Raw genomic sequence first — 14,537 nt, forward strand, 5'->3', positions numbered from 1 at the left:
TTGGTTCTCTAAGCAACCATAAGAGATTTTTGACTGTGAGGAACCTTTTCAAAGCTTTAAAGAACCTTCTCATAATATCTGTTCCTCAGTCACTAAATGTTATGCCTAGACTTCTTATCTCCCATCATTTGCTTTAGTGGAACCTGTCCCGACATCATGGGCGGAGAAGCCTCGGACAAGAACTTACTGAGAGGTGCTAGAACTGACAGCATGTGTAGATAACTGGGTCTTCATACCTGGACTTGCACCCACATAGCCCTGCCTCGAGCCTCCTCTCAGCTCCCTGGTGGTCTAGTGGTTAGGATTCGGCGCTCTCACCGCCGCGGCCCGGGTTCGATTCCCGGTCAGGGAACGAGGCTTTTGCCAAAAGCTTTCCTTCCCACCTGCTGGAAAACCTCTGTTCACAAACCACTGGAAAAATACTGCAGTCAGTATGAGGATGTGGCTTCTACCAATCATGTGGAAGTTATAGGTAGAGCTAGAGATCTTGCTTGATGTGTTGTGCTGCAGCACTGTCTGGTTATAAGCTGAGGCTTTTAGCCCTAATTATAAAACCTGTCCCGACATTAAACATGGCAGAACATCCAGGGGCGGAGGAACGCGAGCTGCTTTGCTGTTGGTCAAGTGTGAATGTGGTTTGTAGGGCCTGAGTTCACTGAAACTGGCCGGAGATGTAGTTCACTGACATCGGGCAAAAGTCTTTTTCCCTGACCGGGAATCGAACCCTGGCCGCGGCGGTGAGAGCGCCAAATCCTAACCACTAGACCACCAGGGAGCTGAGAGGGGCTCTGGGGGTGCAAGTTGAGGTATGTAGACCCAGTTATCTACACATACTGATCGACTAGTCTAAGGAACAGCTCGCACTTAGCCCGGGTTTTGGTGATGGCTGTGTCAGTTCCAGCACCTCTCATAAAGTTCTTGTTCTCTGTTGGTTGAAGCAGAGGGGTCGGTGTGTCATTTTAGGGTGGCAAATGCTGCCCCCAAAGATCTTAATATCCTGATCTTGGGTCTGAGGTGCTTTGGGAGTTTCCTCGTTGTGAAGTTTGGAGAGAAAAACAACAGTCTCTCTTCCTCAGCCACTAAATGTTATGCCTAGACTTCTCATCTCCCATCATTTGCTTTAGTGGAACCTGTCCCGACATCATGGGCGGAGATGTTGTTTGGTGTGTGCGAGCTGCTGGGTCTCACCATGCTTTTGGGAGTGACCCTGTCATTGCCCCCTTTTGCTAAGGTCTGTCATAAGGTGTTTGATTGTGTTCAGTTTTCTGGTTTGAAAGAATGACTGACTCTAAACATAAATGCAGGTGTCTGGACTGGAACTAGGTCTAACTTGGGAATTTGTCTGTCCATATGCACATTACAGATCAAAGGTTTCATATGATTTCAAGAATTAGGACTGGGTTTTATTGTGTATTGTGATTAAATGCTGTATAAGAACTCTTTTGGTTCTCTAAGCAACCATAAGAGATTTTTGACTGTGAGGAACCTTTTCAAAGCTTTAAAGAACCTTCTCATAATATCTGTTCCTCAGTCACTAAATGTTATGCCTAGACTTCTTATCTCCCATCATTTGCTTTAGTGGAACCTGTCCCGACATCATGGGCGGAGAAGCCTCGGACAAGAACTTACTGAGAGGTGCTAGAACTGACAGCATGTGTAGATAACTGGGTCTTCATACCTGGACTTGCACCCACATAGCCCTGCCTCGAGCCTCCTCTCAGCTCCCTGGTGGTCTAGTGGTTAGGATTCGGCGCTCTCACCGCCGCGGCCCGGGTTCGATTCCCGGTCAGGGAACGAGGCTTTTGCCAAAAGCTTTCCTTCCCACCTGCTGGAAAACCTCTGTTCACAAACCACTGGAAAAATACTGCAGTCAGTATGAGGATGTGGCTTCTACCAATCATGTGGAAGTTATAGGTAGAGCTAGAGATCTTGCTTGATGTGTTGTGCTGCAGCACTGTCTGGTTATAAGCTGAGGCTTTTAGCCCTAATTATAAAACCTGTCCCGACATTAAACATGGCAGAACATCCAGGGGCGGAGGAACGCGAGCTGCTTTGCTGTTGGTCAAGTGTGAATGTGGTTTGTAGGGCCTGAGTTCACTGAAACTGGCCGGAGATGTAGTTCACTGACATCGGGCAAAAGTCTTGTTCCCTGACCGGGAATCGAACCCGGGCCGCGGCGGTGAGAGCGCCGAATCCTAACCACTAGACCACCAGGGAGCTGAGAGGGGCTCTGGGGGTGCAAGTTGAGGTATGTAGACCCAGTTATCTACACATACTGATCGACTAGTCTAAGGAACAGCTCGCACTTAGCCCGGGTTTTGGTGATGGCTGTGTCAGTTCCAGCACCTCTCATAAAGTTCTTGTTCTCTGTTGGTTGAAGCAGAGGGGTCGGTGTGTCATTTTAGGGTGGCAAATGCTGCCCCCAAAGATCTTAATATCCTGATCTTGGGTCTGAGGTGCTTTGGGAGTTTCCTCGTTGTGAAGTTTGGAGAGAAAAACAACAGTCTCTCTTCCTCAGCCACTAAATGTTATGCCTAGACTTCTCATCTCCCATCATTTGCTTTAGTGGAACCTGTCCCGACATCATGGGCGGAGATGTTGTTTGGTGTGTGCGAGCTGCTGGGTCTCACCATGCTTTTGGGAGTGACCCTGTCATTGCCCCCTTTTGCTAAGGTCTGTCATAAGGTGTTTGATTGTGTTCAGTTTTCTGGTTTGAAAGAATGACTGACTCTAAACATAAATGCAGGTGTCTGGACTGGAACTAGGTCTAACTTGGGAATTTGTCTGTCCATATGCACATTACAGATCAAAGGTTTCATATGATTTCAAGAATTAGGACTGGGTTTTATTGTGTATTGTGATTAAATGCTGTATAAGAACTCTTTTGGTTCTCTAAGCAACCATAAGAGATTTTTGACTGTGAGGAACCTTTTCAAAGCTTTAAAGAACCTTCTCATAATATCTGTTCCTCAGTCACTAAATGTTATGCCTAGACTTCTTATCTCCCATCATTTGCTTTAGTGGAACCTGTCCCGACATCATGGGCGGAGAAGCCTCGGACAAGAACTTACTGAGAGGTGCTAGAACTGACAGCATGTGTAGATAACTGGGTCTTCATACCTGGACTTGCACCCACATAGCCCTGCCTCGAGCCTCCTCTCAGCTCCCTGGTGGTCTAGTGGTTAGGATTCGGCGCTCTCACAGCCGCGGCCCGGGTTCGATTCCCGGTCAGGGAACGAGGCTTTTGCCAAAAGCTTTCCTTCCCACCTGCTGGAAAACCTCTGTTCACAAACCACTGGAAAAATACTGCAGTCAGTATGAGGATGTGGCTTCTACCAATCATGTGGAAGTTATAGGTAGAGCTAGAGATCTTGCTTGATGTGTTGTGCTGCAGCACTGTCTGGTTATAAGCTGAGGCTTTTAGCCCTAATTATAAAACCTGTCCCGACATTAAACATGGCAGAACATCCAGGGGCGGAGGAACGCGAGCTGCTTTGCTGTTGGTCAAGTGTGAATGTGGTTTGTAGGGCCTGAGTTCACTGAAACTGGCCGGAGATGTAGTTCACTGACATCGGGCAAAAGTCTTGTTCCCTGACCGGGAATCGAACCCGGGACGCGGCGGTGAGAGCGCCGAATCCTAACCACTAGACCACCAGGGAGCTGAGAGGGGCTCTGGGGGTGCAAGTTGAGGTATGTAGACCCAGTTATCTACACATACTGATCGACTAGTCTAAGGAACAGCTCGCACTTAGCCCGGGTTTTGGTGATGGCTGTGTCAGTTCCAGCACCTCTCATAAAGTTCTTGTTCTCCGTTGGTTGAAGCAGAGGGGTCGGTGTGTCATTTTAGGGTGGCAAATGCTGCCCCCAAAGATCTTAATATCCTGATCTTGGGTCTGAGGTGCTTTGGGAGTTTCCTCGTTGTGAAGTTTGGAGAGAAAAACAACAGTCTCTCTTCCTCAGCCACTAAATGTTATGCCTAGACTTCTCATCTCCCATCATTTGCTTTAGTGGAACCTGTCCCGACATCATGGGCGGAGATGTTGTTTGGTGTGTGCGAGCTGCTGGGTCTCACCATGCTTTTGGGAGTGACCCTGTCATTGCCCCCTTTTGCTAAGGTCTGTCATAAGGTGTTTGATTGTGTTCAGTTTTCTGGTTTGAAAGAATGACTGACTCTAAACATAAATGCAGGTGTCTGGACTGGAACTAGGTCTAACTTGGGAATTTGTCTGTCCATATGCACATTACAGATCAAAGGTTTCATATGATTTCAAGAATTAGGACTGGGTTTTATTGTGTATTGTGATTAAATGCTGTATAAGAACTCTTTTGGTTCTCTAAGCAACCATAAGAGATTTTTGACTGTGAGGAACCTTTTCAAAGCTTTAAAGAACCTTCTCATAATATCTGTTCCTCAGTCACTAAATGTTATGCCTAGACTTCTTATCTCCCATCATTTGCTTTAGTGGAACCTGTCCCGACATCATGGGCGGAGAAGCCTCGGACAAGAACTTACTGAGAGGTGCTAGAACTGACAGCATGTGTAGATAACTGGGTCTTCATACCTGGACTTGCACCCACATAGCCCTGCCTCGAGCCTCCTCTCAGCTCCCTGGTGGTCTAGTGGTTAGGATTCGGCGCTCTCACCGCCGCGGCCCGGGTTCGATTCCCGGTCAGGGAACGAGGCTTTTACCAAAAGCTTTCCTTCCCACCTGCTGGAAAACCTCTGTTCACAAACCACTGGAAAAATACTGCAGTCAGTATGAGGATGTGGCTTCTACCAATCATGTGGAAGTTATAGGTAGAGCTAGAGATCTTGCTTGATGTGTTGTGCTGCAGCACTGTCTGGTTATAAGCTGAGGCTTTTAGCCCTAATTATAAAACCTGTCCCGACATTAAACATGGCAGAACATCCAGGGGCGGAGGAACGCGAGCTGCTTTGCTGTTGGTCAAGTGTGAATGTGGTTTGTAGGGCCTGAGTTCACTGAAACTGGCCGGAGATGTAGTTCACTGACATCGTGCAAAAGTCTTGTTCCCTGACCGGGAATCGAACCCGGGCCGCGGCGGTGAGAGCGCCGAATCCTAACCACTAGACCACCAGGGAGCTGAGAGGGGCTCTGGGGGTGCAAGTTGAGGTATGTAGACCCAGTTATCTACACATACTGATCGACTAGTCTAAGGAACAGCTCGCACTTAGCCCGGGTTTTGGTGATGGCTGTGTCAGTTCCAGCACCTCTCATAAAGTTCTTGTTCTCTGTTGGTTGAAGCAGAGGGGTCGGTGTGTCATTTTAGGGTGGCAAATGCTGCCCCCAAAGATCTTAATATCCTGATCTTGGGTCTGAGGTGCTTTGGGAGTTTCCTCGTTGTGAAGTTTGGAGAGAAAAACAACAGTCTCTCTTCCTCAGCCACTAAATGTTATGCCTAGACTTCTCATCTCCCATCATTTGCTTTAGTGGAACCTGTCCCGACATCATGGGCGGAGATGTTGTTTGGTGTGTGCGAGCTGCTGGGTCTCACCATGCTTTTGGGAGTGACCCTGTCATTGCCCCCTTTTGCTAAGGTCTGTCATAAGGTGTTTGATTGTGTTCAGTTTTCTGGTTTGAAAGAATGACTGACTCTAAACATAAATGCAGGTGTCTGGACTGGAACTAGGTCTAACTTGGGAATTTGTCTGTCCATATGCACATTACAGATCAAAGGTTTCATATGATTTCAAGAATTAGGACTGGGTTTTATTGTGTATTGTGATTAAATGCTGTATAAGAACTCTTTTGGTTCTCTAAGCAACCATAAGAGATTTTTGACTGTGAGGAACCTTTTCAAAGCTTTAAAGAACCTTCTCATAATATCTGTTCCTCAGTCACTAAATGTTATGCCTAGACTTCTTATCTCCCATCATTTGCTTTAGTGGAACCTGTCCCGACATCATGGGCGGAGAAGCCTCGGACAAGAACTTACTGAGAGGTGCTAGAACTGACAGCATGTGTAGATAACTGGGTCTTCATACCTGGACTTGCACCCACATAGCCCTGCCTCGAGCCTCCTCTCAGCTCCCTGGTGGTCTAGTGGTTAGGATTCGGCGCTCTCACCGCCGCGGCCCGGGTTCGATTCCCGGTCAGGGAACGAGGCTTTTACCAAAAGCTTTCCTTCCCACCTGCTGGAAAACCTCTGTTCACAAACCACTGGAAAAATACTGCAGTCAGTATGAGGATGTGGCTTTTACCAATCATGTGGAAGTTATAGGTAGAGCTAGAGATCTTGCTTGATGTGTTGTGCCGCAGCACTGTCTGGTTATAAGCTGAGGCTTTTAGCCCTAATTATAAAACCTGTCCCGACATTAAACATGGCAGAACATCCAGGGGCGGAGGAACGCGAGCTGCTTTGCTGTTGGTCAAGTGTGAATGTGGTTTGTAGGGCCTGAGTTCACTGAAACTGGCCGGAGATGTAGTTCACTGACATCGGGCAAAAGTCTTGTTCCCTGACCGGGAATCGAACCCGGGCCGCGGCGGTGAGAGCGCCGAATCCTAACCACTAGACCACCAGGGAGCTGAGAGGGGCTCTGGGGGTGCAAGTTGAGGTATGTAGACCCAGTTATCTACACATACTGATCGACTAGTCTAAGGAACAGCTCGCACTTAGCCCGGGTTTTGGTGATGGCTGTGTCAGTTCCAGCACCTCTCATAAAGTTCTTGTTCTCTGTTGGTTGAAGCAGAGGGGTCGGTGTGTCATTTTAGGGTGGCAAATGCTGCCCCCAAAGATCTTAATATCCTGATCTTGGGTCTGAGGTGCTTTGGGAGTTTCCTCGTTGTGAAGTTTGGAGAGAAAAACAACAGTCTCTCTTCCTCAGCCACTAAATGTTATGCCTAGACTTCTCATCTCCCATCATTTGCTTTAGTGGAACCTGTCCCGACATCATGGGCGGAGATGTTGTTTGGTGTGTGCGAGCTGCTGGGTCTCACCATGCTTTTGGGAGTGACCCTGTCATTGCCCCCTTTTGCTAAGGTCTGTCATAAGGTGTTTGATTGTGTTCAGTTTTCTGGTTTGAAAGAATGACTGACTCTAAACATAAATGCAGGTGTCTGGACTGGAACTAGGTCTAACTTGGGAATTTGTCTGTCCATATGCACATTACAGATCAAAGGTTTCATATGATTTCAAGAATTAGGACTGGGTTTTATTGTGTATTGTGATTAAATGCTGTATAAGAACTCTTTTGGTTCTCTAAGCAACCATAAGAGATTTTTGACTGTGAGGAACCTTTTCAAAGCTTTAAAGAACCTTCTCATAATATCTGTTCCTCAGTCACTAAATGTTATGCCTAGCCTTCTTATCTCCCATCATTTGCTTTAGTGGAACCTGTCCCGACATCATGGGCGGAGAAGCCTCGGACAAGAACTTACTGAGAGGTGCTAGAACTGACAGCATGTGTAGATAACTGGGTCTTCATACCTGGACTTGCACCCACATAGCCCTGCCTCGAGCCTCCTCTCAGCTCCCTGGTGGTCTAGTGGTTAGGATTCGGCGCTCTCACCGCCGCGGCCCGGGTTCGATTCCCGGTCAGGGAACGAGGCTTTTACCAAAAGCTTTCCTTCCCACCTGCTGGAAAACCTCTGTTCACAAACCACTGGAAAAATACTGCAGTCAGTATGAGGATGTGGCTTCTACCAATCATGTGGAAGTTATAGGTAGAGCTAGAGATCTTGCTTGATGTGTTGTGCTGCAGCACTGTCTGGTTATAAGCTGAGGCTTTTAGCCCTAATTATAAAACCTGTCCCGACATTAAACATGGCAGAACATCCAGGGGCGGAGGAACGCGAGCTGCTTTGCTGTTGGTCAAGTGTGAATGTGGTTTGTAGGGCCTGAGTTCACTGAAACTGGCCGGAGATGTAGTTCACTGACATCGTGCAAAAGTCTTGTTCCCTGACCGGGAATCGAACCCGGGCCGCGGCGGTGAGAGCGCCGAATCCTAACCACTAGACCACCAGGGAGCTGAGAGGGGCTCTGGGGGTGCAAGTTGAGGTATGTAGACCCAGTTATCTACACATACTGATCGACTAGTCTAAGGAACAGCTCGCACTTAGCCCGGGTTTTGGTGATGGCTGTGTCAGTTCCAGCACCTCTCATAAAGTTCTTGTTCTCTGTTGGTTGAAGCAGAGGGGTCGGTGTGTCATTTTAGGGTGGCAAATGCTGCCCCCAAAGATCTTAATATCCTGATCTTGGGTCTGAGGTGCTTTGGGAGTTTCCTCGTTGTGAAGTTTGGAGAGAAAAACAACAGTCTCTCTTCCTCAGCCACTAAATGTTATGCCTAGACTTCTCATCTCCCATCATTTGCTTTAGTGGAACCTGTCCCGACATCATGGGCGGAGATGTTGTTTGGTGTGTGCGAGCTGCTGGGTCTCACCATGCTTTTGGGAGTGACCCTGTCATTGCCCCCTTTTGCTAAGGTCTGTCATAAGGTGTTTGATTGTGTTCAGTTTTCTGGTTTGAAAGAATGACTGACTCTAAACATAAATGCAGGTGTCTGGACTGGAACTAGGTCTAACTTGGGAATTTGTCTGTCCATATGCACATTACAGATCAAAGGTTTCATATGATTTCAAGAATTAGGACTGGGTTTTATTGTGTATTGTGATTAAATGCTGTATAAGAACTCTTTTGGTTCTCTAAGCAACCATAAGAGATTTTTGACTGTGAGGAACCTTTTCAAAGCTTTAAAGAACCTTCTCATAATATCTGTTCCTCAGTCACTAAATGTTATGCCTAGACTTCTTATCTCCCATCATTTGCTTTAGTGGAACCTGTCCCGACATCATGGGCGGAGAAGCCTCGGACAAGAACTTACTGAGAGGTGCTAGAACTGACAGCATGTGTAGATAACTGGGTCTTCATACCTGGACTTGCACCCACATAGCCCTGCCTCGAGCCTCCTCTCAGCTCCCTGGTGGTCTAGTGGTTAGGATTCGGCGCTCTCACCGCCGCGGCCCGGGTTCGATTCCCGGTCAGGGAACGAGGCTTTTACCAAAAGCTTTCCTTCCCACCTGCTGGAAAACCTCTGTTCACAAACCACTGGAAAAATACTGCAGTCAGTATGAGGATGTGGCTTCTACCAATCATGTGGAAGTTATAGGTAGAGCTAGAGATCTTGCTTGATGTGTTGTGCTGCAGCACTGTCTGGTTATAAGCTGAGGCTTTTAGCCCTAATTATAAAACCTGTCCCGACATTAAACATGGCAGAACATCCAGGGGCGGAGGAACGCGAGCTGCTTTGCTGTTGGTCAAGTGTGAATGTGGTTTGTAGGGCCTGAGTTCACTGAAACTGGCTGGAGATGTAGTTCACTGACATCGGGCAAAAGTCTTGTTCCCTGACCGGGAATCGAACCCGGGCCGCGGCGGTGAGAGCGCCGAATCCTAACCACTAGACCACCAGGGAGCTGAGAGGGGCTCTGGGGGTGCAAGTTGAGGTATGTAGACCCAGTTATCTACACATACTGATCGACTAGTCTAAGGAACAGCTCGCACTTAGCCCGGGTTTTGGTGATGGCTGTGTCAGTTCCAGCACCTCTCATAAAGTTCTTGTTCTCTGTTGGTTGAAGCAGAGGGGTCGGTGTGTCATTTTAGGGTGGCAAATGCTGCCCCCAAAGATCTTAATATCCTGATCTTGGGTCTGAGGTGCTTTGGGAGTTTCCTCGTTGTGAAGTTTGGAGAGAAAAACAACAGTCTCTCTTCCTCAGCCACTAAATGTTATGCCTAGACTTCTCATCTCCCATCATTTGCTTTAGTGGAACCTGTCCCGACATCATGGGCGGAGATGTTGTTTGGTGTGTGCGAGCTGCTGGGTCTCACCATGCTTTTGGGAGTGACCCTGTCATTGCCCCCTTTTGCTAAGGTCTGTCATAAGGTGTTTGATTGTGTTCAGTTTTCTGGTTTGAAAGAATGACTGACTCTAAACATAAATGCAGGTGTCTGGACTGGAACTAGGTCTAACTTGGGAATTTGTCTGTCCATATGCACATTACAGATCAAAGGTTTCATATGATTTCAAGAATTAGGACTGGGTTTTATTGTGTATTGTGATTAAATGCTGTATAAGAACTGTTTTGGTTCTCTAAGCAACCATAAGAGATTTTTGACTGTGAGGAACCTTTTCAAAGCTTTAAAGAACCTTCTCATAATATCTGTTCCTCAGTCACTAAATGTTATGCCTAGACTTCTTATCTCCCATCATTTGCTTTAGTGGAACCTGTCCCGACATCATGGGCGGAGAAGCCTCGGACAAGAACTTACTGAGAGGTGCTAGAACTGACAGCATGTGTAGATAACTGGGTCTTCATACCTGGACTTGCACCCACATAGCCCTGCCTCGAGCCTCCTCTCAGCTCCCTGGTGGTCTAGTGGTTAGGATTCGGCGCTCTCACCGCCGCGGCCCGGGTTCGATTCCCGGTCAGGGAACGAGGCTTTTGCCAAAAGCTTTCCTTCCCACCTGCTGGAAAACCTCTGTTCACAAACCACTGGAAAAATACTGCAGTCAGTATGAGGATGTGGCTTCTACCAATCATGTGGAAGTTATAGGTAGAGCTAGAGATCTTGCTTGATGTGTTGTGCTGCAGCACTGTCTGGTTATAAGCTGAGGCTTTTAGCCCTAATTATAAAACCTGTCCCGACATTAAACATGGCAGAACATCCAGGGGCGGAGGAACGCGAGCTGCTTTGCTGTTGGTCAAGTGTGAATGTGGTTTGTAGGGCCTGAGTTCACTGAAACTGGCCGGAGATGTAGTTCACTGACATCGGGCAAAAGTCTTGTTCCCTGACCGGGAATCGAACCCGGGCCGCGGCGGTGAGAGCGCCGAATCCTAACCACTAGACCACCAGGGAGCTGAGAGGGGCTCTGGGGGTGCAAGTTGAGGTATGTAGACCCAGTTATCTACACATACTGATCGACTAGTCTAAGGAACAGCTCGCACTTAGCCCGGGTTTTGGTGATGGCTGTGTCAGTTCCAGCACCTCTCATAAAGTTCTTGTTCTCTGTTGGTTGAAGCAGAGGGGTCGGTGTGTCATTTTAGGGTGGCAAATGCTGCCCCCAAAGATCTTAATATCCTGATCTTGGGTCTGAGGTGCTTTGGGAGTTTCCTCGTTGTGAAGTTTGGAGAGAAAAACAACAGTCTCTCTTCCTCAGCCACTAAATGTTATGCCTAGACTTCTCATCTCCCATCATTTGCTTTAGTGGAACCTGTCCCGACATCATGGGCGGAGATGTTGTTTGGTGTGTGCGAGCTGCTGGGTCTCACCATGCTTTTGGGAGTGACCCTGTCATTGCCCCCTTTTGCTAAGGTCTGTCATAAGGTGTTTGATTGTGTTCAGTTTTCTGGTTTGAAAGAATGACTGACTCTAAACATAAATGCAGGTGTCTGGACTGGAACTAGGTCTAACTTGGGAATTTGTCTGTCCATATGCACATTACAGATCAAAGGTTTCATATGATTTCAAGAATTAGGACTGGGTTTTATTGTGTATTGTGATTAAATGCTGTATAAGAACTCTTTTGGTTCTCTAAGCAACCATAAGAGATTTTTGACTGTGAGGAACCTTTTCAAAGCTTTAAAGAACCTTCTCATAATATCTGTTCCTCAGTCACTAAATGTTATGCCTAGACTTCTTATCTCCCATCATTTGCTTTAGTGGAACCTGTCCCGACATCATGGGCGGAGAAGCCTCGGACAAGAACTTACTGAGAGGTGCTAGAACTGACAGCATGTGTAGATAACTGGGTCTTCATACCTGGACTTGCACCCACATAGCCCTGCCTCGAGCCTCCTCTCAGCTCCCTGGTGGTCTAGTGGTTAGGATTCGGCGCTCTCACCGCCGCGGCCCGGGTTCGATTCCCGGTCAGGGAACGAGGCTTTTACCAAAAGCTTTCCTTCCCACCTGCTGGAAAACCTCTGTTCACAAACCACTGGAAAAATACTGCAGTCAGTATGAGGATGTGGCTTTTACCAATCATGTGGAAGTTATAGGTAGAGCTGGAGATCTTGCTTGATGTGTTGTGCCGCAGCACTGTCTGGTTATAAGCTGAGGCTTTTAGCCCTAATTATAAAACCTGTCCCGACATTAAACATGGCAGAACATCCAGGGGCGGAGGAACGCGAGCTGCTTTGCTGTTGGTCAAGTGTGAATGTGGTTTGTAGGGCCTGAGTTCACTGAAACTGGCCGGAGATGTAGTTCACTGACATCGGGCAAAAGTCTTGTTCCCTGACCGGGAATCGAACCCGGGCCGCGGCGGTGAGAGCGCCGAATCCTAACCACTAGACCACCAGGGAGCTGAGAGGGGCTCTGGGGGTGCAAGTTGAGGTATGTAGACCCAGTTATCTACACATACTGATCGACTAGTCTAAGGAACAGCTCGCACTTAGCCCGGGTTTTGGTGATGGCTGTGTCAGTTCCAGCACCTCTCATAAAGTTCTTGTTCTCTGTTGGTTGAAGCAGAGGGGTCGGTGTGTCATTTTAGGGTGGCAAATGCTGCCCCCAAAGATCTTAATATCCTGATCTTGGGTCTGAGGTGCTTTGGGAGTTTCCTCGTTGTGAAGTTTGGAGAGAAAAACAACAGTCTCTCTTCCTCAGCCACTAAATGTTATGCCTAGACTTCTCATCTCCCATCATTTGCTTTAGTGGAACCTGTCCCGACATCATGGGCGGAGATGTTGTTTGGTGTGTGCGAGCTGCTGGGTCTCACCATGCTTTTGGGAGTGACCCTGTCATTGCCCCCTTTTGCTAAGGTCTGTCATAAGGTGTTTGATTGTGTTCAGTTTTCTGGTTTGAAAGAATGACTGACTCTAAACATAAATGCAGGTGTCTGGACTGGAACTAGGTCTAACTTGGGAATTTGTCTGTCCATATGCACATTACAGATCAAAGGTTTCATATGATTTCAAGAATTAGGACTGGGTTTTATTGTGTATTGTGATTAAATGCTGTATAAGAACTCTTTTGGTTCTCTAAGCAACCATAAGAGATTTTTGACTGTGAGGAACCTTTTCAAAGCTTTAAAGAACCTTCTCATAATATCTGTTCCTCAGTCACTAAATGTTATGCCTAGACTTCTTATCTCCCATCATTTGCTTTAGTGGAACCTGTCCCGACATCATGGGCGGAGAAGCCTCGGACAAGAACTTACTGAGAGGTGCTAGAACTGACAGCATGTGTAGATAACTGGGTCTTCATACCTGGACTTGCACCCACATAGCCCTGCCTCGAGCCTCCTCTCAGCTCCCTGGTGGTCTAGTGGTTAGGATTCGGCGCTCTCACCGCCGCGGCCCGGGTTCGATTCCCGGTCAGGGAACGAGGCTTTTACCAAAAGCTTTCCTTCCCACCTGCTGGAAAACCTCTGTTCACAAACCACTGGAAAAATACTGCAGTCAGTATGAGGATGTGGCTTTTACCAATCATGTGGAAGTTATAGGTAGAGCTGGAGATCTTGCTTGATGTGTTGTGCCGCAGCACTGTCTGGTTATAAGCTGAGGCTTTTAGCCCTAATTATAAAACCTGTCCCGACATTAAACATGGCAGAACATCCAGGGGCGGAGGAACGCGAGCTGCTTTGCTGTTGGTCAAGTGTGAATGTGGTTTGTAGGGCCTGAGTTCACTGAAACTGGCCGGAGATGTAGTTCACTGACATCGGGCAAAAGTCTTGTTCCCTGACCGGGAATCGAACCCAGGCCGCGGCGGTGAGAGCGCCGAATCCTAACCACTAGACCACCAGGGAGCTGAGAGGGGCTCTGGGGGTGCAAGTTGAGGTATGTAGACCCAGTTATCTACACATACTGATCGACTAGTCTAAGGAACAGCTCGCACTTAGCCCGGGTTTTGGTGATGGCTGTGTCAGTTCCAGCACCTCTCATAAAGTTCTTGTTCTCTGTTGGTTGAAGCAGAGGGGTCGGTGTGTCATTTTAGGGTGGCAAATGCTGCCCCCAAAGATCTTAATATCCTGATCTTGGGTCTGAGGTGCTTTGGGAGTTTCCTCGTTGTGAAGTTTGGAGAGAAAAACAACAGTCTCTCTTCCTCAGCCACTAAATGTTATGCCTAGACTTCTCATCTCCCATCATTTGCTTTAGTGGAACCTGTCCCGACATCATGGGCGGAGATGTTGTTTGGTGTGTGCGAGCTGCTGGGTCTCACCATGCTTTTGGGAGTGACCCTGTCATTGCCCCCTTTTGCTAAGGTCTGTCATAAGGTGTTTGATTGTGTTCAGTTTTCTGGTTTGAAAGAATGACTGACTCTAAACATAAATGCAGGTGTCTGGACTGGAACTAGGTCTAACTTGGGAATTTGTCTGTCCATATGCACATTACAGATCAAAGGTTTCATATGATTTCAAGAATTAGGACTGGGTTTTATTGTGTATTGTGATTAAATGCTGTATAAGAACTCTTTTGGTTCTCTAAGCAACCATAAGAGATTTTTGACTGTGAGGAACCTTTTCAAAGCTTTAAAGAACCTTCTCATAATATCTGTTCCTCAGTCACTAAATGTTATGCCTAGACTTCTTA

At 47.5% G+C, this 14,537-nt stretch overlaps 19 non-coding genes across 19 annotated transcripts; 9 read left to right on the plus strand and 10 right to left on the minus strand.

Moving 5' to 3' along the window:
* The first annotated feature begins 280 nt into the window (after positions 1-280).
* Positions 281-352, plus strand: trnae-cuc (transfer RNA glutamic acid (anticodon CUC)). Its single transcript has one exon. It is a non-coding gene; the product is annotated as a tRNA-Glu (tRNA).
* A 351-nt stretch (positions 353-703) lies between these two features.
* Positions 704-775, minus strand: trnae-cuc (transfer RNA glutamic acid (anticodon CUC)). Its single transcript has one exon. It is a non-coding gene; the product is annotated as a tRNA-Glu (tRNA).
* Positions 776-1,722: 947 nt separating this feature from the next.
* trnae-cuc (transfer RNA glutamic acid (anticodon CUC)) lies at positions 1,723-1,794 on the plus strand. The gene has a single exon. It is a non-coding gene; the product is annotated as a tRNA-Glu (tRNA).
* Positions 1,795-2,145: 351 nt separating this feature from the next.
* On the minus strand, positions 2,146-2,217 carry trnae-cuc (transfer RNA glutamic acid (anticodon CUC)). The gene has a single exon. It is a non-coding gene; the product is annotated as a tRNA-Glu (tRNA).
* Positions 2,218-3,587: 1,370 nt separating this feature from the next.
* Positions 3,588-3,659, minus strand: trnae-cuc (transfer RNA glutamic acid (anticodon CUC)). Its single transcript has one exon. It is a non-coding gene; the product is annotated as a tRNA-Glu (tRNA).
* A 947-nt stretch (positions 3,660-4,606) lies between these two features.
* trnae-cuc (transfer RNA glutamic acid (anticodon CUC)) lies at positions 4,607-4,678 on the plus strand. Its single transcript has one exon. It is a non-coding gene; the product is annotated as a tRNA-Glu (tRNA).
* Positions 4,679-5,029: 351 nt separating this feature from the next.
* On the minus strand, positions 5,030-5,101 carry trnae-cuc (transfer RNA glutamic acid (anticodon CUC)). The gene has a single exon. It is a non-coding gene; the product is annotated as a tRNA-Glu (tRNA).
* A 947-nt stretch (positions 5,102-6,048) lies between these two features.
* On the plus strand, positions 6,049-6,120 carry trnae-cuc (transfer RNA glutamic acid (anticodon CUC)). Its single transcript has one exon. It is a non-coding gene; the product is annotated as a tRNA-Glu (tRNA).
* A 351-nt stretch (positions 6,121-6,471) lies between these two features.
* On the minus strand, positions 6,472-6,543 carry trnae-cuc (transfer RNA glutamic acid (anticodon CUC)). The gene has a single exon. It is a non-coding gene; the product is annotated as a tRNA-Glu (tRNA).
* Positions 6,544-7,490: 947 nt separating this feature from the next.
* trnae-cuc (transfer RNA glutamic acid (anticodon CUC)) lies at positions 7,491-7,562 on the plus strand. Its single transcript has one exon. It is a non-coding gene; the product is annotated as a tRNA-Glu (tRNA).
* Positions 7,563-7,913: 351 nt separating this feature from the next.
* Positions 7,914-7,985, minus strand: trnae-cuc (transfer RNA glutamic acid (anticodon CUC)). The gene has a single exon. It is a non-coding gene; the product is annotated as a tRNA-Glu (tRNA).
* Positions 7,986-8,932: 947 nt separating this feature from the next.
* On the plus strand, positions 8,933-9,004 carry trnae-cuc (transfer RNA glutamic acid (anticodon CUC)). Its single transcript has one exon. It is a non-coding gene; the product is annotated as a tRNA-Glu (tRNA).
* Positions 9,005-9,355: 351 nt separating this feature from the next.
* trnae-cuc (transfer RNA glutamic acid (anticodon CUC)) lies at positions 9,356-9,427 on the minus strand. Its single transcript has one exon. It is a non-coding gene; the product is annotated as a tRNA-Glu (tRNA).
* Positions 9,428-10,374: 947 nt separating this feature from the next.
* trnae-cuc (transfer RNA glutamic acid (anticodon CUC)) lies at positions 10,375-10,446 on the plus strand. The gene has a single exon. It is a non-coding gene; the product is annotated as a tRNA-Glu (tRNA).
* A 351-nt stretch (positions 10,447-10,797) lies between these two features.
* On the minus strand, positions 10,798-10,869 carry trnae-cuc (transfer RNA glutamic acid (anticodon CUC)). Its single transcript has one exon. It is a non-coding gene; the product is annotated as a tRNA-Glu (tRNA).
* Positions 10,870-11,816: 947 nt separating this feature from the next.
* On the plus strand, positions 11,817-11,888 carry trnae-cuc (transfer RNA glutamic acid (anticodon CUC)). Its single transcript has one exon. It is a non-coding gene; the product is annotated as a tRNA-Glu (tRNA).
* Positions 11,889-12,239: 351 nt separating this feature from the next.
* trnae-cuc (transfer RNA glutamic acid (anticodon CUC)) lies at positions 12,240-12,311 on the minus strand. The gene has a single exon. It is a non-coding gene; the product is annotated as a tRNA-Glu (tRNA).
* A 947-nt stretch (positions 12,312-13,258) lies between these two features.
* trnae-cuc (transfer RNA glutamic acid (anticodon CUC)) lies at positions 13,259-13,330 on the plus strand. The gene has a single exon. It is a non-coding gene; the product is annotated as a tRNA-Glu (tRNA).
* Positions 13,331-13,681: 351 nt separating this feature from the next.
* trnae-cuc (transfer RNA glutamic acid (anticodon CUC)) lies at positions 13,682-13,753 on the minus strand. The gene has a single exon. It is a non-coding gene; the product is annotated as a tRNA-Glu (tRNA).
* Positions 13,754-14,537: the final 784 nt, after the last annotated feature.

The sequence above is a fragment of the Salminus brasiliensis genome, chromosome 21 (genome assembly GCF_030463535.1).
Source record: "Salminus brasiliensis chromosome 21, fSalBra1.hap2, whole genome shotgun sequence".
Taxonomy (NCBI): domain Eukaryota; kingdom Metazoa; phylum Chordata; class Actinopteri; order Characiformes; family Bryconidae; genus Salminus; species Salminus brasiliensis.